At 41.6% G+C, this 27,328-nt stretch overlaps 1 protein-coding gene across 8 annotated transcripts in view; it reads left to right on the top strand.

The window, feature by feature from the left end:
• The window catches only part of MAP2 (microtubule associated protein 2), a 238,050-nt gene that overhangs the window by 28,505 nt on the left and 182,217 nt on the right, over positions 1-27,328 (top strand). For 4 of the 8 annotated variants that reach the window (XM_030017077.1, XM_030017071.1, XM_030017073.1 and 1 more), the window contains exon 2: positions 19,811-19,869. The exons of the other annotated variants lie outside the window; for them this stretch is intronic. The gene's annotated coding sequence lies outside the window, so the exon portion shown is untranslated. The remainder of the gene's footprint in view (positions 1-19,810; positions 19,870-27,328) is intronic. 8 annotated transcript variants of the gene reach the window in all.

Below are 27,328 nucleotides of genomic sequence, written 5' to 3'. Positions count from 1 at the left end.
TGGGAGGAGGGAATGGGAGGTTTGGGAGGTGCTTGGGTACCGGGACCTCTGCCTTCACCTCTCCCTGTCCTCCCTGCTTAGGCAGGTGCTCCTAGGACCTGTGCTGCTCCCCTTGGGAGAGTGGGGGTGTGTTTGGTGTCTTTAAATGAGAAACGCTTCAGAACAGAAGTCCTTATAGTATTTATGAAGCAGCACATGACTAAAATGAGGTCCTGATTTCATCTGTGGCTCCATGACACATGTTTGGTATAAAAAAAATTGTCTGATCACATTTTTTTTTTCCCACACCATTGACCTTTTCTTAACAGGATAAGTTTATTTCCACTGATACTGATTAATTATGATTAAAAAAATAACAGTGTATTGCAGGCAGTAAAAGTGGTCTTCTGTGAATGGTAAATGAAATATAATTTTTAAGTGTCATGATACTAAATGAATTGCATTTACATCAAATAATTCTTCATTTTCTGTATTGCTGTTCCTGGTTTGCTACTTCTTTCCTGCTATTAATTACTGATTTCAGTTCAGATACGGTAGCTTTGTTTCACTGCCTTTTTATTATGGGTCAAGTTCCTGCAGGAAATAATGACCAATGAGTTCCACCCATTGGTTTGGGGGTTTTGTGTTTGCACAGTTAAATATGTTTTAAAAGGCTGAAACCCCAAGTATATAATTGCTGCCGCTACAAAGCCAGAAGTGCTTCTTACCTGTTTAAAAATCAGTATTTAGGACTGGCCGAATGATAGGTTTCTTCCCCTGTACTGAGTCAAAGTCTGAAAATATTAGGGGATTTCTTACAAGGTTGCCTTATAGAACTACTGATTGTCTGGACTTGCAATCCTTTAGAGTATTACTGATAGCATAAATACAAACTGTGTGTCTGCACAGATAGTCTGCTGATAAACATTTTTGTAGATTTTGATGTTCTTGACTAAGAGTGACAGGACTGTGCTAGATGTGCATCCCAAGTTTGTGAGATTTATTTTTCAAGGAGATAACTAATTTCCTTTGTGCCTCTGATATTCTGATCTTCTTGGAGCTGTAATCCATGAAGCCAATTCTTAATTGGGCTTAAGGGTGTAAATGTTACTGTAAATGAGACAGTAATACAATTCCTGGGAGACAAGCTGAAGAATAGTTGACAATCATTAATCAATGCTTTTTTTCCCTTCCTAAATAAAGAGGAAAACAAAGCAGTGTGTCCGTCAAATGAGTACAGAAATTATTGTTAATCCTTCTGAAGTGCCTTCTGGTGTTAATGAAAACTGCACATACAATTAAGAAGAACCGAAAATAAATATTTGTCCAGATGAGAAGCCATGAGGAGGAGATAAACAAGGCAATGATAATGGGACTGTCAGAACTGTCTGAAAGCCAAAAGAACAGAGAAGAAAATCAGTTTGGATTTCAGCAGCTAATTTAGGACAGAAGGTCACTGAGGGCAGCAAAACCCAAACTTTATCAGTATTTAGAGTATGCTCTGATATGTTCCAGGGTACGTGTTTGTTTATTATTTTTCTTACTGGACTTGGAGATGTTGTTTAGATCCTAAAACAGAGCTTTCCCTTTTTTATTCAGCCAATATAGGAGAAGTGGAGTAGCTCTGTGGAAATCTTAATGCCTGCAGAGAGGTGTCATATGGGGCCTGCTGAGTTGCAGCAAGGCTGAGAAATGTTTAAGTGACTCTTGAAATTGGGACTTAAGTTTTCACTTAGCTTACACTGATGCTGGATGCTAAGTGTCCTTGCTATAAAACTATTTGTGCTGTAGCAGCATCTATGTGTGCAAGGGAGGCTGCCTAGGCTAGACAACATAAAGACTTGTGGTAAGATGTACATTGTTGTTTTGGACAACTGACATCAATGTATGACAAGGATGGAGGGGTGCTGGGCACTGATTCACCCAGAGTTATTGGGGGGGGGGGGGGAGGGAATATAGAAAGCCAGACCTGCTGACTGCTGTGCCCCATTATCCCCACACATCAGTGAAATGTTTGCTTTCTGTTGTCCTCAACCTGCACATGTACTTCATCCCTTGAGGCGGGGATAGCTGCCTTTGAAGGGCTGCAAAAGGTTTCTCCCCTGAGCTGGTTAGAGCTGTCCCTCACTGGTCTTGCTTTCAGAGGGGCTGAAAATTTGCATCTTTGGCTAATGGTACTTCTTAAAAATTGGGTTGCAACAGCTCCTGTGTTAACAGCAGAACTGTGAACTGTGCTCCAAAATGACTGAGGACCAGGTGTCATGTGTTCACATTAGCCTTGGTGGGTAATGAGCTATGATGTACCAGCTGCTTACCGTGCTGTACCATACCTGGGTGTTCTCTCAAGTTAATCCTTGTGGTACATCTTTCTACTGAAAGGAATTTCTTATCAGAGGATCTGCAGGAGTTGTTTCCCTTCTGCATCAAAATTTTTACCTTTTTCATTTTGGGTTATTTTGTTTCTTGGTCTTTTGCCATACTCTCTCCCTACTCAACTCCCCCCTTTCCAATAGCATTGGTTCTTTGGTCCCATCCTGTTGAATAGCCCCATGTCCTGTCATCCCACAGGCTGAGAAGCATAGCATGTGGCTGGGTACTTTTGAAAAGAGAGGTCAAAGAGTAGTAAAGGATGCTCATTAGCCTAAATATGCCAGACAGCCCTGGACACCCAGAGAGGATGCTTATGGTGTTTTAACCTAACTATTACAGGGTCTAATTAAGTTTATATTAGTTTAAATCAATTTGTATTTTATATGCATTTGAAAAGGAAAGGAGTTTTCCCCTTCAAACGTTGCATCTAGTTCTTCTCCATGGTCTTTGAATCACAGACTCGTCTGAAACTCTTGACATCACCAGGGGTAGTATATGCTGGCAAACAAAGATTTTTTCCCCCCCCCCCCCCCCCCCCATGAATCAGGCCAGCCTAATAGTTAGATTTTAAGGGTGGGGAGAGGAAGACAGTGAGACATCTGTGCTTTAATCCCCTTATGGTTGTTTTCATGGTAGTGAGAGCTAGATGAGGAGTCACGTTTGGAGGGAGAGCTAGTGAAAAGTTCTGTGCGTGACTGGGTTATTGCTGGGCTTTGCTCTGCACTGACACAACTAGTTTTACTTGTGCACATGCCACGTGGTTGTGTGTTGGCCAAGACCTGCTTCTAGCTTAAAACCAACCCGGTTGCAAAGCTCACCGTAGCAGTAACAGACTCCCTTGTACAGTGGAAGCAGGTCTTAGCGATGTGCAGCAGATGTTGCCCACTGGATGACAGATGCATTTAAAATCAGTTGTAAAACTGGATTTGGGATTTTGCAAATTAAGTTGAATAAGGACAAGTGCTATTTAACAGTCTGTGTGCTTTAACAGAGAACTGTGTTTCTGCTACACTGAAGTTCTGTGAAAGAATAAAAGGCAAGGCTTGGAGTTCTGCTCTAAGAAATAAGACACTGAATTGCACCTGAACCCTGGAAAGCCAGGTTTAGTCCTTGTTTTGTATATAAACTGAATTTCGGTGACCATATGTAGCTAGCGAGGTGGCATGCTGTATGATGCAGAGAGCCCTGATGTAGTCCAAGACCCAGAAGTGGGGATATTAGTGGAGGTGTGAAGGCAATTAGCCTGTGAGAAAATGCTGCACTAATACAGCTCTATGGCTTTGGGGGTGCAGTGCCAGATGCGCTTCTGGGCTGTGTAGTCAGAGGAGTCACCTTAGGATTCTGTTATACAGGACTCTGGTCTGGTTTGTTCTGCTGTGAGAGCGACTTGGTGGCAGTGAGGCAGCTGGGTATAGTTGTGATTAAGGACTCTGAAAGCTGGTGAGTTACTTTGGTTGCATTTCAGACCCTACCTTTTAGATCGTGTAGATATCAGCATAGATTGTGCTGCAGTAGCACTGCTTTTCTTTTTTTTTTTTTTTTTTTTTTGCTTTTAGTTTTGGAGGTGTGTGCTGCAGGTACAGGGAGAAGGCTAGGCAAACACCAATGTCAGTGTTGGTTTTGGGAACTGAGAGTTGAAACAGTTTGTACTGGTCCACTTTGAGGCTTTCTCTCAAATAAACCTAAAGTGAAATCAAACTTCATAAAGAGTAACATGCTAGGAAGACCATTTGAAGGTGTAAACAGTGGTTGAGGACAGGTGATGTGCCATACAGGATGTACTTCCCACACCCAGGAGCTGAGGTGGAGTGGTGGTGTGGCATTGTGCCAGTACCTCTGTTTATTTTATCTTTTCAAATGTCTGTTGTTCCTTTTAAATATTTTTATTGTGTACTTCTGAAATACTGTTTGGACCATTTGAAGATAAATGGAATTAAGATGCTGTAATATACTGTGCCTGCCTGAATGGCTAAGAGTGTCTGTGGTGATAGGAAAATGATGGATGGATCATGAAATGACTATTAAATAGAATATCCCAGCTGTCCTAAGTACTGAGACTGTAGTATATGATAGAGGCAAAAATCCTGTATGTTCTAGAAAAGCACAGAATATAAAAGATGTAGCACTTAAATGTATAAAATATAAGGTAAATACATGCATTTCTAAGAGATGTCTTACCTTTCCTTCTATTGATTCTCATTTGAGAATGGAAAGGAAAGCTGTGGTCAGGTTCCCAGCTCTACATTGACTGCTCTGAGGAATATCTAGTTTTTCCTGATGTGTTGTCTGGGTGGAGTGCCCTGCTTTGTCCTCATCTATTGCCAACCTGATAGAGATGCCATAAAAAAGAAGGTTGAGGAGGAGTTATGACCATCTCAGCCACCCTACCATTGTACTGCTTTTTTCTTTAAGCTGGTGAGATTTGCTACTGTATGATATACTGCAAATTCTCATAGGGGAAACCCCCCCCCCAAAACACCAAAGTACTGCTATCTTTTCTAGTTTCAAAACATTTCTGTGGGGTAGAGGGCAAGACACTTGTCAAGCATGTATTTGTGTAGAATTAAGTAGCATTAACAACAAAGTGAGAACAGAAGAATTGAATAAAATACATTTTCCCCAGAAGGCTGCTGTTTGCAAAGTAAACTCCTTTAATGATTTGAGCATAGAATCTCCTTTTATAACTTTGGTATGTTTGATAAAGAAATTGAGGGATTTCCATTGGGGAAACTCGAGATCTAAGGAATCATTGTCAGGAATGGTATATAAAATAGAAAACAAAGATCCTGAAAACTGTATGTGTTTGACTTTTATATGCAAAAAGCAGGCTAAAGAAGAGCACGTAGATAGCATTCTTTGCTATGTCTGATGTATGCAACGCTGAAATGGTTGGGAATGTTTTCACAGTTTGTCATGTTATTATAGGAGCTAATTTAGAAAAGAATCTGAAAGATTTGTGTCTGATGGACAAGTTTCAAAAATAGTATTTTAAAATTTATCTAGTAATGTAAATTCTTCTTCCTGTGGTAACAGGATCTTATAATTACTGTTAAATATCTTAATTAAAAGGTACAGTACAGCATTGTTGCTGAAATTGATTTTATGTACCATAATGAGGGTGGCTTGAATAATATAAACATTTCTGGTGGGTTGAAAAGGATGGCAAACTTTCACCAGCAAAATTTAGGGGAAATGACTTTTTTTTTTTTCTCCAAATTTTTCTTTCTTTCGACTGAACTACTTTCACATTGTTTTTAAATGGTTTGAAATTCAGAAAATCTCAGTCTTTTATTGCTGGTCAAAGAAAAACAAGCAACTCTGAAAATTAAGGGGATGTGAGTCAAAATGGAAAGCTTTCTGCTGGTTTTATCTTACTAAGTAATAACTTTTTCCAGGATTTTACCTGTTGTAATCTGCAGACAAGACATGATTGAAAAAAGGTGTGTTCCCATGGCTACTTTTTTTTCTATCTGGATAAAACTAGACTTATTAAAAAATTCATCCTCATTGTATTTGCTTGAAAGTTTTAAATGGGTAAAAATGCAGTAAGTCTGTTCTGAAGAACAAAAAAAAAAGTAACATTTTTATGACAGCTGCTGAGGCAGCCCCATTAATTAGCCTTCTTGGTTACAGCATGGTAGTGATACAGAAAGTACTGAGATACTTCGTTTTCTTTTTCTGCAAAGGCCATGGGGAAAAAGGAGTACTTTGTGCACCTTTTCTCAAGGCCACATGCAAGCACAGACATTGTTTTTAATATAATAATAAGTAGAATCATGCCTTTTTTCCTGTATATTGCTGGAAAAAAACACTGAAGATTATATTATTGTCAAACAGATCGTCATATGAAAATTCTTTATTTCCCCTTGTTGCACAGTTTGAGTATTCTAGTTATTCCAGTTATTCTTCCTTAGCTGTTGTCTAAATGTTTAATGCAGAATATAGTCTGTCTTTTGGAAATTGCACATACAATTTATAGGCTCTTCCTCTTCCTGTTACAAAGCATAATTCTTGTGCATATGCTTTCCTGCAATATTAGGCAATTTGAAAGTTTAGCTGCTTGTTACAGAGCATCTACTTTAGTAGGTGGGCAAGGCCATGAAAGCTTGAGTTGAGGTATTTGCAATGAGAGGAAGAAATCCAATGACATCTTTTGCTGTGCTAAATACCTTAATAATGATTAAATATTACCAAGACCACTCAGTCATCAGTATTTTTTTAATTGAAAGATTGCCATTTTGATGAACTTTAAACTTTTTGTAAAAGTATTTTAAAGAAAAATTGAAATCTTTTGCTTGCGAGGTAAAGAGTAAAATTATATACAAAACCTCAGAAGGAAAGCAGTTTTAATTTATAATTTTTCACAGAAGCTATGTAATTCTTCCACCAGCGTTACACCCCACCCAAGAGCTGTTAGCCAGGATTAACCAGGCCACAACCACCTTTTCACTTATTTTCCTTTGGGAAGCTGTCAGTGCAAGAGGCAGTTGCCTTGGCACAGGATACCCTTCTGTGCCGGCTGGGCGCTGGTGCGGCCACTGGCTAAGCCTGCTCCCGCTGCCTGTGGCATTGTGCCGGAGTGGCTCTGCACTTACCTGCAGCGCGATGGAAGTGCAAAATCTTGGGGTAGGGCAGGCCCCCACACTAGGATTCAGGACAGTTTTCCCTGGCCCAAGTAAAGATCTGTTTGGTAGTCATCCAAAAGCTGCTGCTGTGTTTTTATCTGGACAGCTGTGGTCACTGCTCTTGTAAATCCACAAGGAGTTTCCAGGCATCATCTGGGAAGGGAGGAGTGGGGAGGATATCCAGCTTGTGGTTCTGCAGAGAAGCAGCCAGCACTGTATTTTGAGGTGTGTCTGTATATATGTATATATATATATCACCTCCTCAGTGGATCAGTTGCAAAGTGTCCAAACTAGATACATGCAAGGAAAAGATCCTCTCTGTGCAGCAAGGTTTAGCTTTTTCCTCCTTAGTTGCAGAAATCTTTTAGATTTTGCTTGGTGAATTCCGTGTGGTCAAAGAATATGGTTTATAATCGCCAGTCCTAGATCTTATTTTGGGTATAACCAGTACTGTGGGTCCTGTTACCCTCTCCAGAAGGGACTGAATATTTGAAGGTGTGCTTTTTTTTGAAAGGTGATAAGGAATTTGCATTCTGTGGTCTGTCCATGTGCTACCATGTTTTTAAAAATTTCTGCCCTAAAGCTAAGAATTCCAAAGAATTGGTGTAACACATCCATTATCTTGGAAAGCAAGAGTAATTTTATCAATTTATTTTCTAATCTGACAAGAAAATAAATCCTTTACTGAAATGGATTCCATATATGCCATATTTAGCAGATCTGTAAAAAAATCCTTGTTATAGCAGATTACTGAATAATTAAGATGATTCAGAGATTGACAGGGGTAGACTATATAGGTGAATATTTTAAGTGTTGGATAGTAACCCGAACTGCTGCCCTGGACAGGTATGAATGGTAAAAGCAAAGCTGTCAGGTCATATCACTGGAGTTAACACTGGCTAAGTTGATGTGAATGATTTTCCTGTAAAGATAAAACATGTGGAAATGAATAAAAACCCCAGCAGCCATTGATTCTTTTTTTATTTACCTGTCTCTTACTCTTCAAGAAAAGGAGAAGTGGAAACAGTGTTCACTGATGGGGATGGCAAGGTGTATTCTCTTTGTCTCATTTACCTTGTTTAATTTTTGATTTATGGTCTCAGTTGGGAAGTTGTGCTTTGGTTCTATGCCTTGTCTTAACGCTGATACTTGCTGAGTAAATGTGAATGAAAGAAAATACGCAGGCTGTGACCACGCAACTAAGTCTTGTGTGCTGAATGTGTGGCTGGTTGTTGTGCTTGCCTGCAGTACCCCTTTGTTCTGTTGCAGTGATGTTAGGCCTGCTGTGCTGTTGTGGTGGCTTCCTCTGCTGTGCCTAGACCAGGTGCATCATCTGTGTTTAACAAGATCTATTCACAGTGCTCAAGTGACTTGCAGGTCACAGCAGGTGCTGAAGCTTTCTCCTACTGGGGATGTTCTGGCTTTTGATTCAACATTTACCAAATGCTTTCTCCTTAGGGCAGAATTATCCAGTTCTTTGGTTCAATTACCATTACTGCTGCGATATTTGCCTTTGAGCTGGGGACAGTGCAAAATAGGCTCTAGCCTTAAAGACATCATCAACTCAGTGTACCCACGTATGTAACCATGATTGCATTTGACTTGAGTGCTGTTGCTGATTGCTTGGTAATTTGCTCTAGTGAATGCATGGTCAAGTGCAGAAGAGTCCTATCTGAAGTAATTACGGCTATGCAGTGTTATGTGTAGGGCTTTAGCACAGAAATTTTGCCTCTCAAGTGCACACGTCCCATGTCTGCCTGAGGGCCACGTATGGCAGGACTTTGTTGCATTCAGCTGATGGGGAAAGTTATCTTTGTATTGAACTATGAGTGTATCTTGAGCTTTATGAGGTGGAACAGTTGAGATGTCAGTGCTAGGCAGAAAAGAGAGGTCATAGGGATTGCGAGAAAAAAAAACCAGGAGATCTTGTGCTTTATCTGTTCAGTGGTGATGATGGTACACCTCCACTGTTACAGCATTTGGCTTACGTGTTCCTTGGGACTTCTGGAAATAGTAGAAAAAAGTGCCGACAAGGGTGACAGTAGCTGGCCTTACACCAGCACGTTTTACGGTTAAGTGGTATAGGGGGAAGGTACCTGAGGATTTCAAGGAGACAGTGGGAAATTGGAGGAAAAAATTTTGTATTTGCAGAGCAACCCACTGAGGACTGAAACCTGAGGGAGAAATTCTGGAACAGTGTAGTTTTTCCAGGTGGATTATGACAGGTACTTGAGTACTGAGTATCCTACCCAAAGACCGCTGATTTTAAACACTGACATTAAGTGGTAAACACCCATATCACGGTTACCTGACAGCACACGTGCCTCCTGATGTGTTCCACGATTTTATGCTGGGGCCATATACCCTGTAGTATTCCTGGGGTCAGTGTATGTGGGTAAGATCCTACTCTTAACACATGAGGGGAGAAGATGGGAAAAATCCTGAGACCTGGACAGAAGAGCATACCCTTATTTGCTCTATATAATTTTCAAATAAACTGGCATCCTGAAGATTCTTGCCTGAGTGTCTTAGAGAGTGTCTGCCTCAATTTGTCTTGGCCAAAGTTGTCTAGCTACCCAAAGCCAGTGTATGTCTCACTAATATTATTCAAGAAGAGTGAAGGGAGGATGACAGTAGGACGTGATTTGTCCACATTGCTGAGAGATTGCAAAATGCTGCACAGTAAATTGGGAGGGATGAACAGGGGAGAAAGCCTAAACCATAAAGCCAGTAATAGTGCAGACAGAAACTGAAAATTGGATGATGGGACTTAGCAGTAAGAGACAGCAAATTCTTTTCTGAAGTATTGTATGCTCACTGCATATAGCAGAGAAAAGCTAGCTGCAAGTGTGGAAGGGTGCAGTGAGACTGCAGAGTCATTAAGTCAAGTTTCCTGCAACTCCCGTAAGTTCCCCGATCTGTTCAGCAGTGTCAGAGCAGGCTGTTGGGTGCAGAGGTTCACCAGAGGTGAGCAGCAGAACTGGGGCCCTGGCTTAAATGTCCAGCAACCGAATGGTCAGCAGTGGAGTTTCTGGACTCAACCTTTGTAATTTGAGGTGCCTGTACCTAAATTTAGGGACTGGTATTGTACCTAGGAAATGATTTATGCTTGCAGTATGCTCTTGCAGCTTGTTGGCTTACTGTACCTCTGTGGACCACATGCAGGTAATTCTGTCTATGGTTTGATATTGATGCATATGAGGAGATTGCAGCCATTAGTACCGGCTTTGCATAGAAATGTTTTGGCATCTGAAGGCCTTTTCTTGTTGTGCTGTCCTCTGCATTGCCCTGTTAATAATCTTATTGGTGCTTTTTGAAACCTGCAATTCCAGTGAGCTCTGTGATTGATGGGAAGCAGCATTAAAGGATTAATGAGTTGAACTGAATATTTTGTGATTCCTTGAAGTGTCAACATCAGCATGCAACAGCACACTGCTGATTAGCTTGATTCAGTCTTTGGCAGCCAGCACAAGGCATTATCCTGAGATAGTGTGTGCTTCAACCACTGCAGGACTCAATGTCAGTTACTGTGATACAGGATTAAAAAAAAAATTAAACCTCTTTAAAAGTGAGACCATGGCTACCTGCTTTGCAAGTATAAATTGACACAACATGAAGGCTCAAATCAGGTACGCTGTTGGTTTTGCCTTACAGAGTGGAAGCGGTCATTCTGATTCAGTGGCAGCCTTGTGCTTGTAGGAGCCAGTGCTCAGAAAATACTTGTAGAACCTACTGTAATTGAACAGGATGTTTAATTTTCATTAGATTTGCTCTTCAGGTGTTCGCATCCTGGCTGCCTTTCCTTTTCCATGTGCTTTACTTTCCTAGCTCTCCTTTGGAAAAAAACCAAAACAACCCAACCCAAAAGTTTGTGTAATTACTCTGTGTGTGTATATACATATAGACACGTACATACATACGCAGCCAAATATTGAGCACCGGAACATGTGTAGCTTTCATAAACCCTCTACTCGCTTTGATAAGGGTCCTGAATATCATTACTTCAAGTGGCCTCTGCTTACGTGGTTAGGTTAACATTGCATGCCCTGTCAGATACCTTCTCTATCTCAAATCAACACATGGTCTAGAGTTTTGACAAATGTATTCTAATTTATTTGATGCTGCAGCTGTACTTGCTTGCTCCCAGTGCTTTCCTTGTATCTTTTGAAAAAATATGCTGTCAAAGAGACTATTCCAGAAGCAAAAAGTGTCAGCAGAAATGTTGCATGGGATCCCTTGAGCCCTGTGCTTGGTATGTCTTGGTTTTACAAATGGTTATGTGGTAGGACCCACTGAGGTTAGTAGGGCTGTTTGCATGATGAAGGACTACTTTCAAGAATCACAGCTTGCTGTGTCAGAGCCCAGTTTCCTTTTTTGCTTGTAAGAATAGTTGCCACAGTTGTCAGCTTAGGGCTGTTGGAACAGTTTTCTGAGTATCTGCTTTGAGTGACCAGCCCCTCTTAAAACAAACCCCTCCATTCTGAAAGCCCCTTGAATCTTTGAAAATCTCTACCTTGAAAAAAAGCTGGAGATGAATTATATATGTAGCATTTTGAAATGTACCAAGACAAGCTCTTTGCTCAGCACCTATAATTACAAACAGCGTTCTGATCCTGAATAGAGGGTTTTAAAAGATCACATTCAAAGCTGCTCATTAATTATGTTACTAAGTGTCAGACCTTTTAATAAAGGAAGAATTGCATTCTTCCTTGGCTGAAATACAAATACAATAGAGATAATGTCACTTTCCAAGGAAGGATTATTTAAAACTAGAATGATGCTTGTGCCTGCTAATTAAAAGTTCATAAATCTGTAAAAAAATGGGATTTCTAAGTCAGATTTGAATCAGTTTGCTATTGTTACTTGTGACTGAGGTCTCTGGGTGAGGCACTCAGAAAGCCCTGCTATATGTCCTTGTCTTCCCCAATTAACCTTTAGATGGGGTAGTGTTGTTAATGTGCTGTTTCTGTGATGTCACTGTCATTCATATGGGGACTAGGAGGCCACCAAAGACTTAGTATTTATATATTTTATTCAGAATTAAAAAAAAGTTTTAAAAGTTTTTTTTTTATTTAATTCCAATTTCTGTACACTTCTACATATGTTTCTAGTATGGCTGTAGAAATAGATTGAGTGCTAGTCAGCCTTTCAGCTCAGACAGTGCCTCTTTTGTCATGTTGCTGCACAAAATGTTACTCTGATTCTTAATGCACTTGACCTCAGTTACATCTAGATGATGTATCACAGACCGAAAAAGCTGTTAAAGGAACCTTTTAACATTGCCGAGTCAAATGGCTCATTTCAGGAAATACTGGAATAAAGGGTGTTTGTGCAGTCTTTGTGCCAGCCTTCTGCATACGTATTATAAAGCAGTCTTTAATTATGGGATCACATTATTACTTTTTTCCACAGAACTCCTGCCTCATTAAGTGCATGGTATGGATGTTGCTCCATTTGAGAACAACCACTCAGTGTTTTTGTTTTTCTCCTGTATTTTCAGTGCATGTCTTCATTCTTTCTGTTTTCTGCAAACTGTGTAAGGGTGTTCTGAAGATTTTCCATACCGGTCATTCTTACATTACCTTGCTGCATCACATGTTTAGGAATTTGTATTTCAGAACCCTGCAGTGAAATGGAGGTGCACTCGCACTGTAGAGTTGGAACAAACTTTTAAAGTCCAAGTAACCCTACTTGTCGGTGTCTAGTGGAAGCTGCTAAGGTTCACTGTGGAGTTATCAGCACTCTGCTCTGACACTGTGTGAACAGTTTGGGCATGGAGATCCAGGTAGGACACCAGACCCTGGGCAGAGGCTGGGAAAGAAATAGTTGTCTAGGACATCCTGCTTTGACTCCGAGGCCACCACCCTCACACCTGGACAGTCCTTTTCCCATCCCCAGTCCTTGCTTTATTATGTACCTTTGAGTTGTGGTGTCATAGAGAGGTGTCCTACAGATACCTCCTTTGCTTCCTCCCTGGAGTAGCTTTAATTTCTGTAAGAGTGAGGAGCAGGTCCTGTGGAAAGACGCTGTGATCTTATAATTAAAACCTGTGCAGCAGGAAGCCAGAGTTTAAACTACTCAGAAAAGTTAATTCTTTAACTTCTTAACTCTTTTTTTCTTATCTAGAATGGCAGAGTTTTCTTAGATTATTCAAGATTCGTATTTACCAAATCAGCCCATTTGAGTGTTTCAGATCTTTTAATGTTACCACAAATTGAATTGATCCATTATCTAATTAAGAAATACGCTTCCCCAAAGTAATCCTTCAGGCTTGTGACACTTAGAAACTCCAGAAGAACTCTCATTGATTTCTGATATGAACACTTTAAGTTGAATTTGTGTCGTGGTTTAACCCCAGCCAGCAACTAAGCACCACGCAGCCGCTCACTCACTCCCCCCCCACCCAGTGGGATGGGGGAGAAAATCGGGAAAAAGAAGCAAAACCTGTGGGTTGAGATAAGAACAGTTTAATAGAACAGAAAAGAAGAAATGGATAATGATAATGATAACACTAATAAAACGACAACAGCAATAATGAAAGGATTGGAATGTACAAATGATGCGCAGTGCAATTGCTCACCACCCGCCGACCGGCACCCCGCTAATCCCCGAGCGGCGATTCCCCGCCCCCCACCTCCCAGTTCCTATACTAGATGGGACGTCATATGGTATGGAATACCCTGTTGGCCAGTTTGGGTCAGGTGCCCTGGCTGTGTCCTGTGCCAACTTCTTGTGCTCCTCCAGCTTTCTCGCTGGCTGGGTATGAGAAGCTGAAAAATCCTTGACATTAGTCTAAACACTACTAGCAGCAACTGAAAACATCAGTGTTATCAACATTCTTCTCATACTGAACTCAAAACATAGCACTGTACCAGCTACTAGGAAGACAGTTAACTCTATCCCAGCTGAAACTAGGACAATTTGTTTTTTAGAAATGACTGTCATTTGGCTGCAGGGTTTTTTTTCTTCTCTGTATTATTGAAGCTTTGCATTATATTTTTCTTTGATTTGCTGGTTGTTGAAAGGAAGCTGCCTATGGTAGTTGTTAAGGAGTTTTTCTTGACTGTTAAGCCTTAACTAGGGCTGCTTGTGGACTTTTCAAAGTTGTGTAGCTGCTGTGAGCCTGTTTAACGAGTACCCTTAGCATCAGCTGAGGCTGTGTGACAGATGTCATCTGAATTGAGGTCTGTGTGTGTTTTCAAAGGTTTTCTTGGGAACTTGCAGTAAATAACTTAATCTCTCTGTGCCTCAGTTACCCTTCTGTACTGGGGTAACTGAACCTTTGCCATGTTGTAGAAGAATTGGGAAGGTGAAGGTTGTAGACTGGGAGGAGTTTGGGCATGAAAGTAGTAAGAGCCTGTAAGAGAGAGGGAGGCTGTTCATTTATTGCTTCCTCTTGAAAAGTTGTGACTGCCAGGGCTGAGTGTGGTAATGTGGTTGGCGAGTGGTGGTCAGTGGTGAAGCTCCAGTTGACTTTGTGGTCTCAGGACCAGATGTGAGAGTAACAGGAGAAACACTTGAGGATTTGTTTTAGGGAGAGAATGGGAAGATGCAGATTCTCTGGCAGCAGAAGAAAGCAAAGATACTTTTCAAGCATCTCTTCATCACTACAGAGACAGGAACAACTCACGTTGTGGTTCCCCAAGACATGCATCCAAGACGGATCCTTAGGTACTATGAATCAGTGGCATTCCCTGGCATTTTGGTAGAGCTGTGCTGGTCTTTCCTAGCTAGGAGTCAGGCTTTTGAGTATGAAATCTCATGGAAGAAGAAAAAAGTTGCAGGCAATTCTTTCCTCGCAGAGAACTTCTGACCATGTTATGTCTTGTAGTGTTGATGCCAATAAATTGAAAAAAAGCTAAGCAGGTAATAAAAGGCTGTGGTTTAATTTTACTTGCAACTGCATAGATCCTGCATAAACTCCCTGGAAATCAGAGGAAGATGCTATGAGGAAGGTGTTGCCTATGAATGAGAATAGGAAGCAGTTCAGAATTTGGAGGTTCATACTAACAGAAGTGCCTTGTCATGAGAGGATAAAGAATTTACTTGAAAAGGAGCAGTGTTAGAGCAACACTGATTTGCTCTTGAAAGTAAATTTTTTTTTTTTTGTTGCATATTTTCTTGCACTCTTGGTACCCTTGCAGTGTGTTGGGTTGCACCTTTGAAAATGTGTTTAAGCATTGAAAAATGGCAAAAGGATAACAGGATCAGTCAAAGAACCAAACAGAAGCTTTGAGGTTCTGTTGCTGCAGAAGTACCGACAGTGCACAATGTACTTCTGGTGTGAATTTCTGTCCCTGAAACTGGGAGATTAAAGTTGAAAGAGTATGTGCTCTGTATACCTCCTGGGAAACTAGGCTCTCTGCTTCCATTAATGATATTGAATGTGTGTCTGCTCCTTTTTTGCACAGCAGGGAAGATGCCCCACAGATCTGTTATGTGACTCCCTCTTCAGCTCTAAGCCATAGATGATTTTTCATGCGTAAACAATCTAAAATATTCTGGGGTTTTTAGAACTCATTAAACTTTTCCTTTCACGAGACATGGTAAGAGAGGCTATCAAAAGTACCGTAGCAGATGAGGAACAGTCTTACTCCAATGAGAGATGAAGTGGGCTTTGAAATTTCTGGCTTTTAAAAGAAACAGAAGATTAATTTGTTCTTTCTTCACACAGACTGCTGTGAGCAGGCTGCAGCAGTAGGCTTCGAATATGAACCTCGGTTCAAAATGTGAATTAGCCTAGTGTGTTTTCAGGGACAAGGCCTTCAGAGTACATCCATAACTTGTGCTGCTCAGCTTCATCACATACAGGCAGGCAAACAACCAAAAATCTTGGACTGTCTGTTGTCTGCAGTGGGCACATCAAAGAAAGGTAAATGCACAAGGCTGGAAGGAACTGCAAGAGATACGATGCAGACCTCGGTTGTGGAGGCAAGTTCCCTGAGATAACCCTGTCCTGTTTACCTGGTTCTTTTTGACTGTCCAGTGAAGGTGGTGTACAGCTTCAGTAGGTTCCTAATTTAGTTAGATTAGCCTAAATCTCCTTTGCAAGTCTTTCAGACATGTTGAACAACTGCTGGCTTTATACTTTGGAGGATTATCTCCTGTGTTAAGGCATGTCTGTGCTGCAGACAACAGTTAACAGTACTAGGTTGATGGCTCTGACAGAAGAGCTCTGCAAAATCTGACTGTGGAAGCTGAATATCCAGTTATTCACTTTGCTTTTCTGTTGGGTGTGATTTGCCTCCACCTAAGAGTCAGCACAGCAGAGAGGAATGTGGGTTTGCACTCCAGATCCTTCTGTGCAAAGTCGTGTACCTGGGCTCAGCCCATTGGGCTTCAACTAAGATGTTAGTGGATGAAGCTGTGTGCTGAAACACTTCTTTTTGCTGCCTCTGCAGCAGCACTACTACAGCACTTTGTGTCATTGAGTTTCATGGTGTCGATTTTGGACTTAATGAAATACCTGTAAACTCTCTCAGCTCAGTGCTTTCTTCTGGCTAGTCACGCAAAATACTGCAAAGTGGTAAGCCTCAGACTGAGCCCTCTGAGAACTCATTCAAACCTCTGAAGAGTATAGCATGCCCTTTTCCCAATAAATATGCTATACTGTAACAGAAAACTAGATTAGACCAGTTTGTTAGTTGTTTACAAAAGCAGATTTGCTGATTTTGATCATGCAGCCATCTTTTGGGTATTTATAATTGATTCATGATTTGTTGCAGGAATCTGAGTTAGACTGACAGGTGCCTAGCTCCCTGTGTGGTTGTCATCGTCTTTCCTTTTTATAGTGGTCCTGTGCTTGCCTTTGGGCAGCACTTTAGGACTTCCCTCATCTGCCTGTGAGTTCACAGTATCAGTGGTTTCATCCATTAGTGTGTGGTTGTTTTGTTTTGGGGTTGATTTTATTTCCTGTACTCTTTGGCCTCCCATGAAGTCCTGTTGACCTGTGCAGGGTTGCTTGAAATCGGTCTTGGGTTTTTTTGGTGTTTGTTGGTTTTTTTGGGTTTTTTTTGGGTTTTTTTTGGGTTTTTTTTGGGTTTTTTTTGGTTTTTTTGAGATTCACTACCCTTCATCTGCTGCACTCATTCCTTCCTTCTGTTGGAATAGTTGGTGTTGTCATTTCATGATCACCATTACCCAATCCATCTCCTGCCTTCAGATTTTCAGTTTTTCCCTTTTAGCCAAACCAACTCCATCTTCTGAAATGAAATGTACCCAGGGTGTTAGAAGATCTTGATGTGCCCAGCTGTGCTGATGGATATTTTGGATAAGCACAGCTGTCTTCATAGCACGTGCCCCTCTCTTGGGGCTGGCATAGGCTGAAAGATGGGAAATACTGGACAACTTCGTTTTCCTATTGCATGTTACTGGAAGGCTGTTAGTGAAAGACTTTGCTAGCCAGATCTGTCAGTGTGACTCCTTGCAGGAACACCGACTTCACATAAAAGCTGACAGCATTAGCAAATGCCACTGTAGTTACAGGAAAGGGTAGATAAATTATTCAGTGTAGGCATGTTCTTTAAAAACAGCTCCTGATTTTATTAGCCAACAGGCATGCAGAAGACAAAATGCCACCACGTAGCATTGCTAATTGTGTTTTCTCTGAGTCAAGCAGTTGGCATGGTACTTTATTTATTAGTAGTCTCTTCCTAAATATGTCCTGGGTGTTCACCACAGGTTGCATGAGTCAGGGCTGCAATTTTGAAAATCTTGAGGTTCTTAAAGCAGAGTTAACTGAGTGTAACTGTAGCAGAAAAGTAAATAGATGTCTGATGAGTCTTTCACAGCCATATTTCTTGCTAGCAACAAGTCTGTTTCCCCTTTATCATGACCCAAGATATTAGGATGAGTCTAGAGTCTCTCAAGGAGTAAACATTGTGGACCAGGCCATAAAGATGCTGAAAGTTCTGCTTGCTGGAGGTGCCAGGGTTGTCTGCTTGTCCATCATATGCTCATCAGAAGCTTTATAAAAGGGATCCTGCTGGTCCCGTCCCAACTCATTTCTTGCTTTGGATATGGACTGGGGGCTCCTCAGAGATTAGGAGGTGCTGAATGGGGTTTTGCTCAAGAGGATATTGTGCATGAGTTGTTAGATGGTTGTGTTTTGCTGAGTGTCTGGACAAGTAGCATCTCCCTAAAGAATGCCAAATCTTTGGTGCATGACACTGCACCTGGGGGTGGTGCCTTAGACAAATCTCATTTAGCATGTCTAACCAGCTTAGAGCTGATTTCCTTCTCAGACATATGGAATTAACCAAAGATAATAGGGACCACGCCTGGCCAGCATACTGTAAGAACTGACTTTTCATTTTCTGGTATTGGGAGGAAGGAAGAAATATTTGAGCTTGAGTTTTCTTCCACTTTTCTCCTGGTTACACCTCCATCTTTATCCTCAGTTATGACAGCAATGTGCAATACAGACTTAGTCTTTTAGCTTTCAGAAACTTGCCCCATGCTTAAAAGCAGGAGGTAGGGATGGAGTCCTTGCTTCCTGCTCATGATTCAGCTGCTGCCTCATGTTAACTTTGGCAAAACACTGAATCTGTCCTTCACTATCTTTCTGTGAAATGAAATGCTTCATTTCTAAGTTTGATGAAGTCAGAGACAAGACTCCTATTGCTTTCAGTGACAATCCCTATGCTCATGGGTACAGCGAGACATGGCAAAGTTGACTAAAAGTACAAAGAACTTTTATTCCTGCTAGCATTTATCTTCTCCCCGCCCTTCCCCTGTCAAGCAGTGAATATCTTATATAGCTTTGTTCAGCTGTGATTTGTTACCCACGTTCTGGCAGAAGTTAATTCTGTAGGTAGGGTGCATGCTGATTAAGGGTGATAGTACTGGAAAATGGTCCATTTGCTGGCTGTTGGCTTGAAGCTGGGAAGGGAAGTCTGTCTGTTCTCCCTCCTTCTTGGACAATTCAGTGCAATTCGTAAATACCGACAATTTGCACTTTATAGGTGCTTCTCCCCTGCCCAGCCTTTCCCAGGATTTGCAAAGCAGTAATTAATCCTCATTTACGCTGCTGCAACAATATTATACTCATCGTAAGGTATGGTAGTAACTAGAGCACAAAGTAGTTAAGGATGTGCCCAAGGTCATGCAATAAACAGTTGTAGCACCAGAGAGAACTCTCCTCTGTGACTGCTCAGTAGCACTTCCCTGTTGCAGCTTTTCTGTGGTACATGATACTTAATTACATGATAATCAATTTATAGGTCTCATCAGTCTGGTCTGTAGCTTGTAAGCCCATCATTTTTTACTGTGCAGTATAACTGTGGGATTCCTGGAAACAAGGAAGCTTTTGGTAAATTACGTCGTATTGTCTATGTTCTTTGTTTGCTGGCTCCTTGTACTTTAGGTTGTTGCTGTTACCATCTTTTGTAATTTTTGGTGAATCATCCCCAGTGAATCTAGATACACAAAAAGTCTTCTTCCTGCAGATCTTCTCCTTTCTGTAAAGGAAGAAGGAGTTTAGTTGTTTCTGTGAAACTCTGATCCTAACAGAAACCATCAGTGTAGCCTGTGTTTCAGTGGAATCTGCTTTTCTGTGGATATCCACTTTATTTGAGAACAGGCATTCTGAAGGCCCAAGCTCTTTGGTGGGACATGGTCTGATGCATATGAAAGGATGTAAGCTCTGATGGCAGGAGAGGTTCTAGTCGCTGGAAAGGAGAGTTTGGTGTAACTTTGGACATGTTACCAAAAGCAAAGAAGGAAGCTGTTTTGTTAATCACATGTTGCAATTCATGAGTCTGTAATTAATTTAATAGAACGAGAGCCTCTTCCCTCTAATAGCTGCCACTAACTGAGAGCTTTTTGCTTTGTCTCAGGTTGCGGAAACCTGAACTAAAATATCCTGTGACTGACAACGTGACAACGACACCAAAAGGTAGGTTTTCTGTTTTGGTTGGTCTTCTATTAGTCATTCCGGAGTACTGGAAATGCTGTACATCTTGACTTTACTGGGATGGATTGCCTGATGATTCTCTGTGGCTTGTTCAAACAAAACCAAATAGTTTGACAGAACTCCTCCTATGTCTGCATGTACGTGTGTTACGTATTTTGATGGTGTTTTAAAGAGAATGCATATATTTCCTGGGCTGTACAGTGAAGGTGTTCATGGCACAGAGTGAAAACTTAAGTGAAAATAAAAATGCATTGGGATTTTTGCCAACTTTTTTGTGTAGGTGTCTCTTTTCTGGAGGAAATGTCCTATTGGCAGTACGAGTTGAGCTATCCAAAAGCCGATGTTGCTGAGTACAAGCACTGCAAGCTGAATCTATGATGTGGCATTTTTCTCTTCTCACACTTCAAATTTAGGGTTCATGGCTGCCAAGAATGTTCTCTGCAACATGTGCTGATTACTTGTCTGTCAGTCACCACATGGTCACCTTGTTTGAGGGTTTGTTGCTCTGGTTTGTTGAAATGTTTTATTGAGGTTGTTTACGGAATACACAAATTTGCAACATAGCACAGATGCAAAGAAATGCTGATCCCTGGGTTTCCCACTGCACCCTGGCATTATCTGTTCAGAGGAGGGTTTGTGTAATGGGCGCAGACAGCTTTTGGTTATTTGAACGGCTGAAGTGAAAAACAACACAAAGAGAGCCGATAAATACCATTTTCACTTTAACCAGTGGTTGTTGAAAGGACAATTATTTGGTAATTCCTTTTCAGCCAAGAAAAGTGCTGATCTCAGCTACTTGAAGTTTTCAAGCACCGGGTTTATGTGGTGACACTGCACAGCCACAATGATGTCATAGGTTTGGTTTTGTTTTTTTCTTTCCTGGAGCTGGTTCTTGTCCTTCTTTCTAGGGTGGGGAATGGAGTAAAAACTGGGACATGTGTTGCCTCTGTCTGTGTGCTGGGGGCAGTTTCTTCTGGCTGCAACATTGCTGCTCTTACTGCAGCCCCTCTTTTCTCTCTTGGAGGTTCTTTTTTCTTATGTCCGAAGGCATGAGTCTTTCTAGAGTACGTGTCCACAGCAGGAGAGTGAGCGGCAATATTTCAGTGCAGAGTGGCAGGATCTGCTGGGTATTTCAGAGTGCAGTGTTTGTCGCCAGCTCTGAAATACTGCGTTACAACTGTGACAGGCTGCAGTGCAGACATATTGTTTGTATTTTCAAGATGCTAAAAAGAATTGCCGCAGTCATGTAAGCCTTGTCTTACGTGTTTGTGGAAGGCAGTGAAAACAGGTGAGGTGTGAAAATTTATCAACGAGCCTCCAGATGTCAACATACTTTTAAATGAAACTGCCAGGGGTCCTGCTCATGATATTAATCCTTGTCCAGCGAGAAAAGGTCTAGCTTTGATTTCAGTGAGTATAACTCACTGCTTTTAGCTGCTCCTTGTCAGCCTCTGCGTGTCATTGCACATGATTCATTAAGCAAAAAGTTAAATGGTCAGGAAGAGCTGGGTCTTTCAAAGCTGTAGCGAGGCCAAGTCTAATAATTCTAATGGGAGAGAGTGATTTGAAGACCTGAGCTTAAAGTGTAGGCGAAGCTGTTTGGTGGGTGCTCTTTGCAAAAAGCAGCAGTGAAGTTAAGGAGAGTTCATTCTGCTTTTTAATTCACTGGTGCTAGTCTGAGCTTCGAAAGTCTTGATGGCAGGTGTTGAATGCTCTGTCTGCTCTTAGCAAAAGCTCATCACAAACACCGATGCGTGTAACCAGGAAAGTCAGTGCAGGCTGGTGAGCTGTCAGCTGAAAGGGATAGGTAAACTCCTGTCTGCTCTTAGAAGTGAGTAGTAATCCCATTCTCCCAGTACCCAGAATATGGGTGCTTTCACTTGTGTTCGAGCTGCTCACAATGGAGAGCAAAAAATTTTCTTGTAATTAAATAATCAGTTGCCTAAATTCCATTTTAGTAAGCTGATCAAACAGTGAGTGCAGGCTGCAGGAGCAGTGCTGGACCAATGCTGAATAAACACTTTGAATTTTGTTGGTTCTTCTATCTGATACTATTTTCTTTCCCTTTTTGCCTGTGTGAATCTAAGGCATGTTCAGATCATGTTATTTTTTCACAACACACTAAATGTTCAGCTCTCCCTTTTGTCTTGATAGCCTTCCTTGTAACCCTCTCTTAACCTTGTACACAGCCCACATAATGGCACAGAAAAAATCCTCATGCATTTCTTGGTCTGACGCTGTTGCATCACTTTCTGGACTGCCCCAAAGCACCTTCCCTCTCCTTGCTCATCACATAGCAGTTGTGTATCTTGCACAAAGGAATGAAAGCAAGACCATTTGTCTCAGGGCTGTCTCTGCAAGCTTGGGCACATACTGAACCTAAATATTACCTAATTTTTGACACTTGCAGGGCAATAAAATCCAAACCCTCAAAACAAAACATGAAATATAAGTTCAACAGTTGTGTTTTACTGAGAATCTGAAAAAAAAGAAAGCAACAAAAACATGTCTTTAAATCTTACCAGAATATTTCACTGGAAGAACAAGTGTATGTAGTAATTAGTTCCCAGACCTGTACTAGTTCATGGTGAATTTCCATGTGGTATGAAAAAAAAAGGAGGTAATTTTATCAAAAGCCTGAAGACCTGCATTGCCTCACTTAACATGAGGCCCTTGTGTGTGGCTACTGCTTGCAAGAACTGTGCTCGCCCTGCTCTCCTCCTGGAGAGAGCAGAGTCTGTAGATCAGCACCTCAGGAGGGCTGTGAAGGTCACGTGTGGTTGAGCCATTTTCTGGAGAATGTCTCTCTTTCCATTGAATCTAGAAAAAGCTGTTGGTTTTTGGACACCTCTGCTCTCTGTCGAATGTGAGATATGAAGAAACGGAGAGCTGGTGTTCTTACAAGCCCTATAAACAGACAGATCTAGCTGAGCATTTACCTCTATACTGTTAAAAGAGTGATATGAGAACTGTGATCATGACTTATACCACAGAGTCTTTTGTACTTCTGTCTTTAAAATTGCTGCTCTTTTGTGCCATTTATCTTGTAAAAGTAGTCTGCTATAGCACAGCAAGTAAATGATTGTAATAAGGCACCTGATATATTGGAGAAATCTAATTGTCATTGCACCAGGGTGTACTGGTTCTCTAGTTCCCAGTGTAAGATTATGCACCTTAAGTTGACTTCTGGAGCTGCTCACATATACTCATCATTACCAGTCTCTCCTACCCTGCTGCTAGGAAGGGAAGGTGTGAAGGGATTCAGCAATGCAAAGAGCTCCTACAGCAGAGGTTCCTGAGGAGGGCGATGCCACTTGTGTGATACAGGGGAGTGAGGACAGTCCACACAGCCAAACAACAAGGATGTTGTCCTTAGGCCCACTCCTTTCTCTGTTACAGATTTCCTGTGTGATATTCTTCTCTTTGTCCTAAAATGAAAAAGCAAAAGAGAAAACCAGACCCTCTTCCCTGTTGAAGGCATTGACATCACATCCAGCATCCGTTGGTTTGATGCTAAGGGCTGTTAAATACCTTAGAGAGAGAGTGATGTGAGGCAGAGCTATTTAGGCTGAGCTTTGGCTGTTCATGTTGAAGTCAAAAGGAACTTGAGCTTAAAACAACAAAAAAAAAAATCCAGTTGATTAGAAGTGCTCCTTGTATTGTTGTTCCAGGTGCTCCTCTGGTAAGAAGGAGCCCTCCAGCTCATGGGGCAAAGAGAGGGAGAGTTTCTCCATCTAGAGATCTCATGTGGTGTTTGCCTTTAGCAGCACTTTGCTGGGATGTGCAGCACACTCCCTTGCACTCTCAGTGGTCAATCCTGTTAGCCCTGGGTGGCAGGAGGACTGTGGTCTGGCCGGTATGCTGAAGAGTTAGAAAAACACATGTCCTGGGCTGCATCCAGCAGTTTAGGATGGAGGCCATCAAACTGCGACCTTAACCAGCCCTGTCTTGTGGACTGAGAGCGTGCCTTGCAGACCTGTGTGATGCTCTCCCTGTTTGTACGTGGAAAAGTAGGAAGGGTGCTGGTATGACACCTTCCTCCCCAGAAGCCTGTGGGTCAGATGGAGACCAGAGAGGCCTGTCTGCCCTTGGTCTTGTGCCAGGGAGGAAGTGAAGTGGGAGGTGTTGGATGAAGGTTGTGGCTGTAGTATCTTTTCTCCAGTAGTGCAGGCAAAACAGCTGGCCCCCATATGACTCTGAACCAGCTATGCTTGCAGTACAAAGTCTAATGGACCAGATTTCGAATTGGCATGGCTGTGCTGAAGTCAGCACAAGTATGTCAATATTGCACAGTGGCAGAACTGGCTTGTTTTTCTTCTCTTTCAGGTGCATCTGGGCTTTTGGACTGCATGTCCAGACCCTACTCACTCAAATAATTCAAAGCCTGAGATTGTGAATATACAGAAATAGGTGTTCTTTTTAAGGGCCACTTTGTTTTTCATTGTCTGAGATTACATATAATGTATAAAGATGCAGAGTTTAAAAAGCAGCAGTTCTCTGAGTGATAGCAAATGTTTGAGTTAATGTTCTACCGAACACCAGATGTGAAACCCAGAGGGAGGGCCAGAAAAATATTTGAGGGAGTATCTGAGGAAGTTGTTCTTATTGACACCAGCAGCTCCTGAATGCTAGTTAGTTAACCAAGTAAGTGTTTGTGGGTTGTTTTTTAATGACTAATTCTATTACCAGCAATGTCTTCAGGAAAAAACAGCAAATGGAAGGAACAGGTGGTACACAACTTTTTAAAGAGGAAACAACATATTGTAGAATTGCAAGCGTCTGCTTCTACTTAATGCTCAATCTTCAAATACTCTGTGATGCAGTTCATTTGTGTGGAATAAATTACTAGACCAGCTAGTGGGCCCTTACAATACTTGTTTTTTGGGGTTTTTTTTGTTTTTTTTTTTTTTAATCTTTATTTTAGTAATTTGGTGGGGTAAAAACATTACCTCCTGCATGCCATATCAGGAGGCTGGGAGGCAGTAGGGTAATAACAATTTTGATTAGATCCTTCTCCATAGCAATGAGTAGGAGTTTTGCTCTTGACTCCAATGGGAGTAGGAGCCAGGCCCTTGCTTTGTAATACAGCAGTGATGTTTTCTGAGATGCTATTAAAGAAGAGATGTTATGCCCTTTAATTCTCACCTGAAAAGTTTAAATTAAGCAAGACCAGTCTCTTTGGAGAGAGAAGACCTCTTTTATGAGGTTATCTGATATGGCAGGAAAAACAGGCAAGCTTGCAGGTGAGTGGTGAAGACCTGGATAAAAATTTCTATTCCCGACAGCTTTTCTTGTGGCGTTTTTGTGTTTGTGTTCTGCCACCCCCCCTCCGCTGTAGGAGATGTTATTGCTATCTACAAGGTTTGCTTCACTTACAGCCTTTGAGCATAGTGGCTGTAATGCCTTTATGACTTGAGTATCTTTTGTTATTGGTACGGAGAAAGCAGTGTGTAGCACTCAGAAACAGAAGCTTTTCTGTTACTTGCAGTCCCAAGTCATATCCTGTTCATAGATTTTCATCTCTGTTCCTTATATCCTCACACGTTTCTGGAACCATTACTACTCAACAGGTGGTATGTCAAGAGTCTTTCCTTTCTCCCATAAAGCCACTTGTAGTTTTTTTCCACTGGTACCAGTAACAACAGAACCAGGATTGAAGCTATTCTATCTGTAGGGCAGTACGCAGGGTCTCGCTGCAGCTCTGCCTAAAGGGAATGTCAGATTTTCCATGTGGCCAGGTCTGTAAGAGAAAAGGTATGACATCCTGAGAGAAAAGAGATTACAGTCATAGGAGGAATTGTTTATTTTTCTTTCAGCTCTTAACTGCTCCAGGCATAAACATGCCTCATTATCTAAAGGCACTACAGTATCTCTTCTAGTGTTGCTTCTCACCTTGAAAGCATATGGGATTAATGGGAGCCATTCACCAAATTCTTGATTTTCAGACTTTGAAATGTGGGTTGTAGAATTCAGTTCATTTGTCTCAGCTTCAATTCATTTGTCTGAGCAATGTATAAAGGCAGGAGTTATTTCACTTTAAAAGTTCATGTGAAACCACACTGTTTTTGCTTGGAACTGATTTGCTTTTTTACTATTATAATCATCTGGTTTTACTGTGTGAACGAAACACATAACACTTTTTAGGATACACAAATCATATGTCTTCTGTTACCTCTTCTCTGGATTCTGAAATGACTTTGTGAAGCCATTGGGTTTATAATTCCTAGTCTGCTTAGGACCAGTGTTTCAAATCCTGATGAAATCAAGTCAGCCCTGTGCTTCTAGGGAGCGCAGTCTGATTCAGTGTGGGGAGTTTTAGCCTAGGAGTTGAGAGAGTTGGGCGTGAGTGGGACCTTACAATGTTTTGATCCTGACCAAAAAAGAAGAAAATACTTGTTTAGAGGTCCATGTCACTGTTGTCCTTATTTAACCACTGTTGCACAGGGGACTGTTTACACTTTGCTGTTTTTCTCCATCGAATAGATTTATAATCCAAATGCTGTACAACACAGTGCTTTGCATTGCTAGACATTGATATAAATGTCCTTATCTCGCACTTTGATGCTGCAGTCGTGGTTACTTTGATGCTGCAGTGGTGGTTGCTTTGAGCTGAGGCTTCCAAAGGCCCCTCTTCTGAACAAGAGTCGAGGGCAATTGTGTGGCTGAAAACGTGAAAACCTCAACCCTCAGTTTTTTAAGTGCGGTCCTAGGAGAGATGTGACTGTCGCACAGAATTGTAGGCAAGAATTCAACTGATTCATGTGCTTTTAGCTGAGCTGTCGCACTCAGACTGCTCTTTCCAACTATTTGAATGAAAAAGCTCAGGGCTAGGGAAGGTAAGTGCATCGCAGTGGTGCTGCATTTGAAATCCAGAAATTTATAAGCTTCTGTTCATTATTTTTTTTTCCTTGAGGTACCTGCTGAACTAAATAATGATCTTCCTATAGAGAAGGTTATGAGAACATGTGCAATGGGGATAGGAGCCAGGTGGGGGGCAAGGCTCTGTGTGGTTGAATGTTTGCGTTGGGGAGAGGCTTTTGGACCTGGGGCTGGTTTGGAAAAAATGCCCATCAGGGAATGGTGCCTGCCCAAAAATCCTTGCTATGGAGGTGGGATGGAAAGTGAATGGAAAGGTGCAGGGGTTGATTGTTTCCAGAAACAAACCTGCATTGAGTCACAAATGAGTTTGTGGGTAGAGGGAAGCCCGTGTTCCCCAGCAGTGTACAGCCTTGTGTCTTGCCCACCCTGTGACTGGGGGGCCGAGTTTAGGAGCCGGAAAAATGCCATGTTACTCTTTTGTAAAGGTGTTTAGTTCCAGAGCTGAGGCAGACAGAGGGTGAAGGAAGAGCCTCCTTGGAGATCCATTCCTGAAGTATGAAGGGAGCATTAGTATCTCCAGTTCGCGTGCAAGGGAATGAGGCATGTCTCAAGACATTAATAT

This window comes from Aquila chrysaetos, chromosome 6, assembly GCF_900496995.4.
Source record: "Aquila chrysaetos chrysaetos chromosome 6, bAquChr1.4, whole genome shotgun sequence".
Taxonomy (NCBI): Eukaryota; Metazoa; Chordata; class Aves; order Accipitriformes; family Accipitridae; genus Aquila; species Aquila chrysaetos.
Note: the sequence above shows the minus strand (reverse complement) of the source record. Positions and strands in the feature narration are given on the sequence as shown.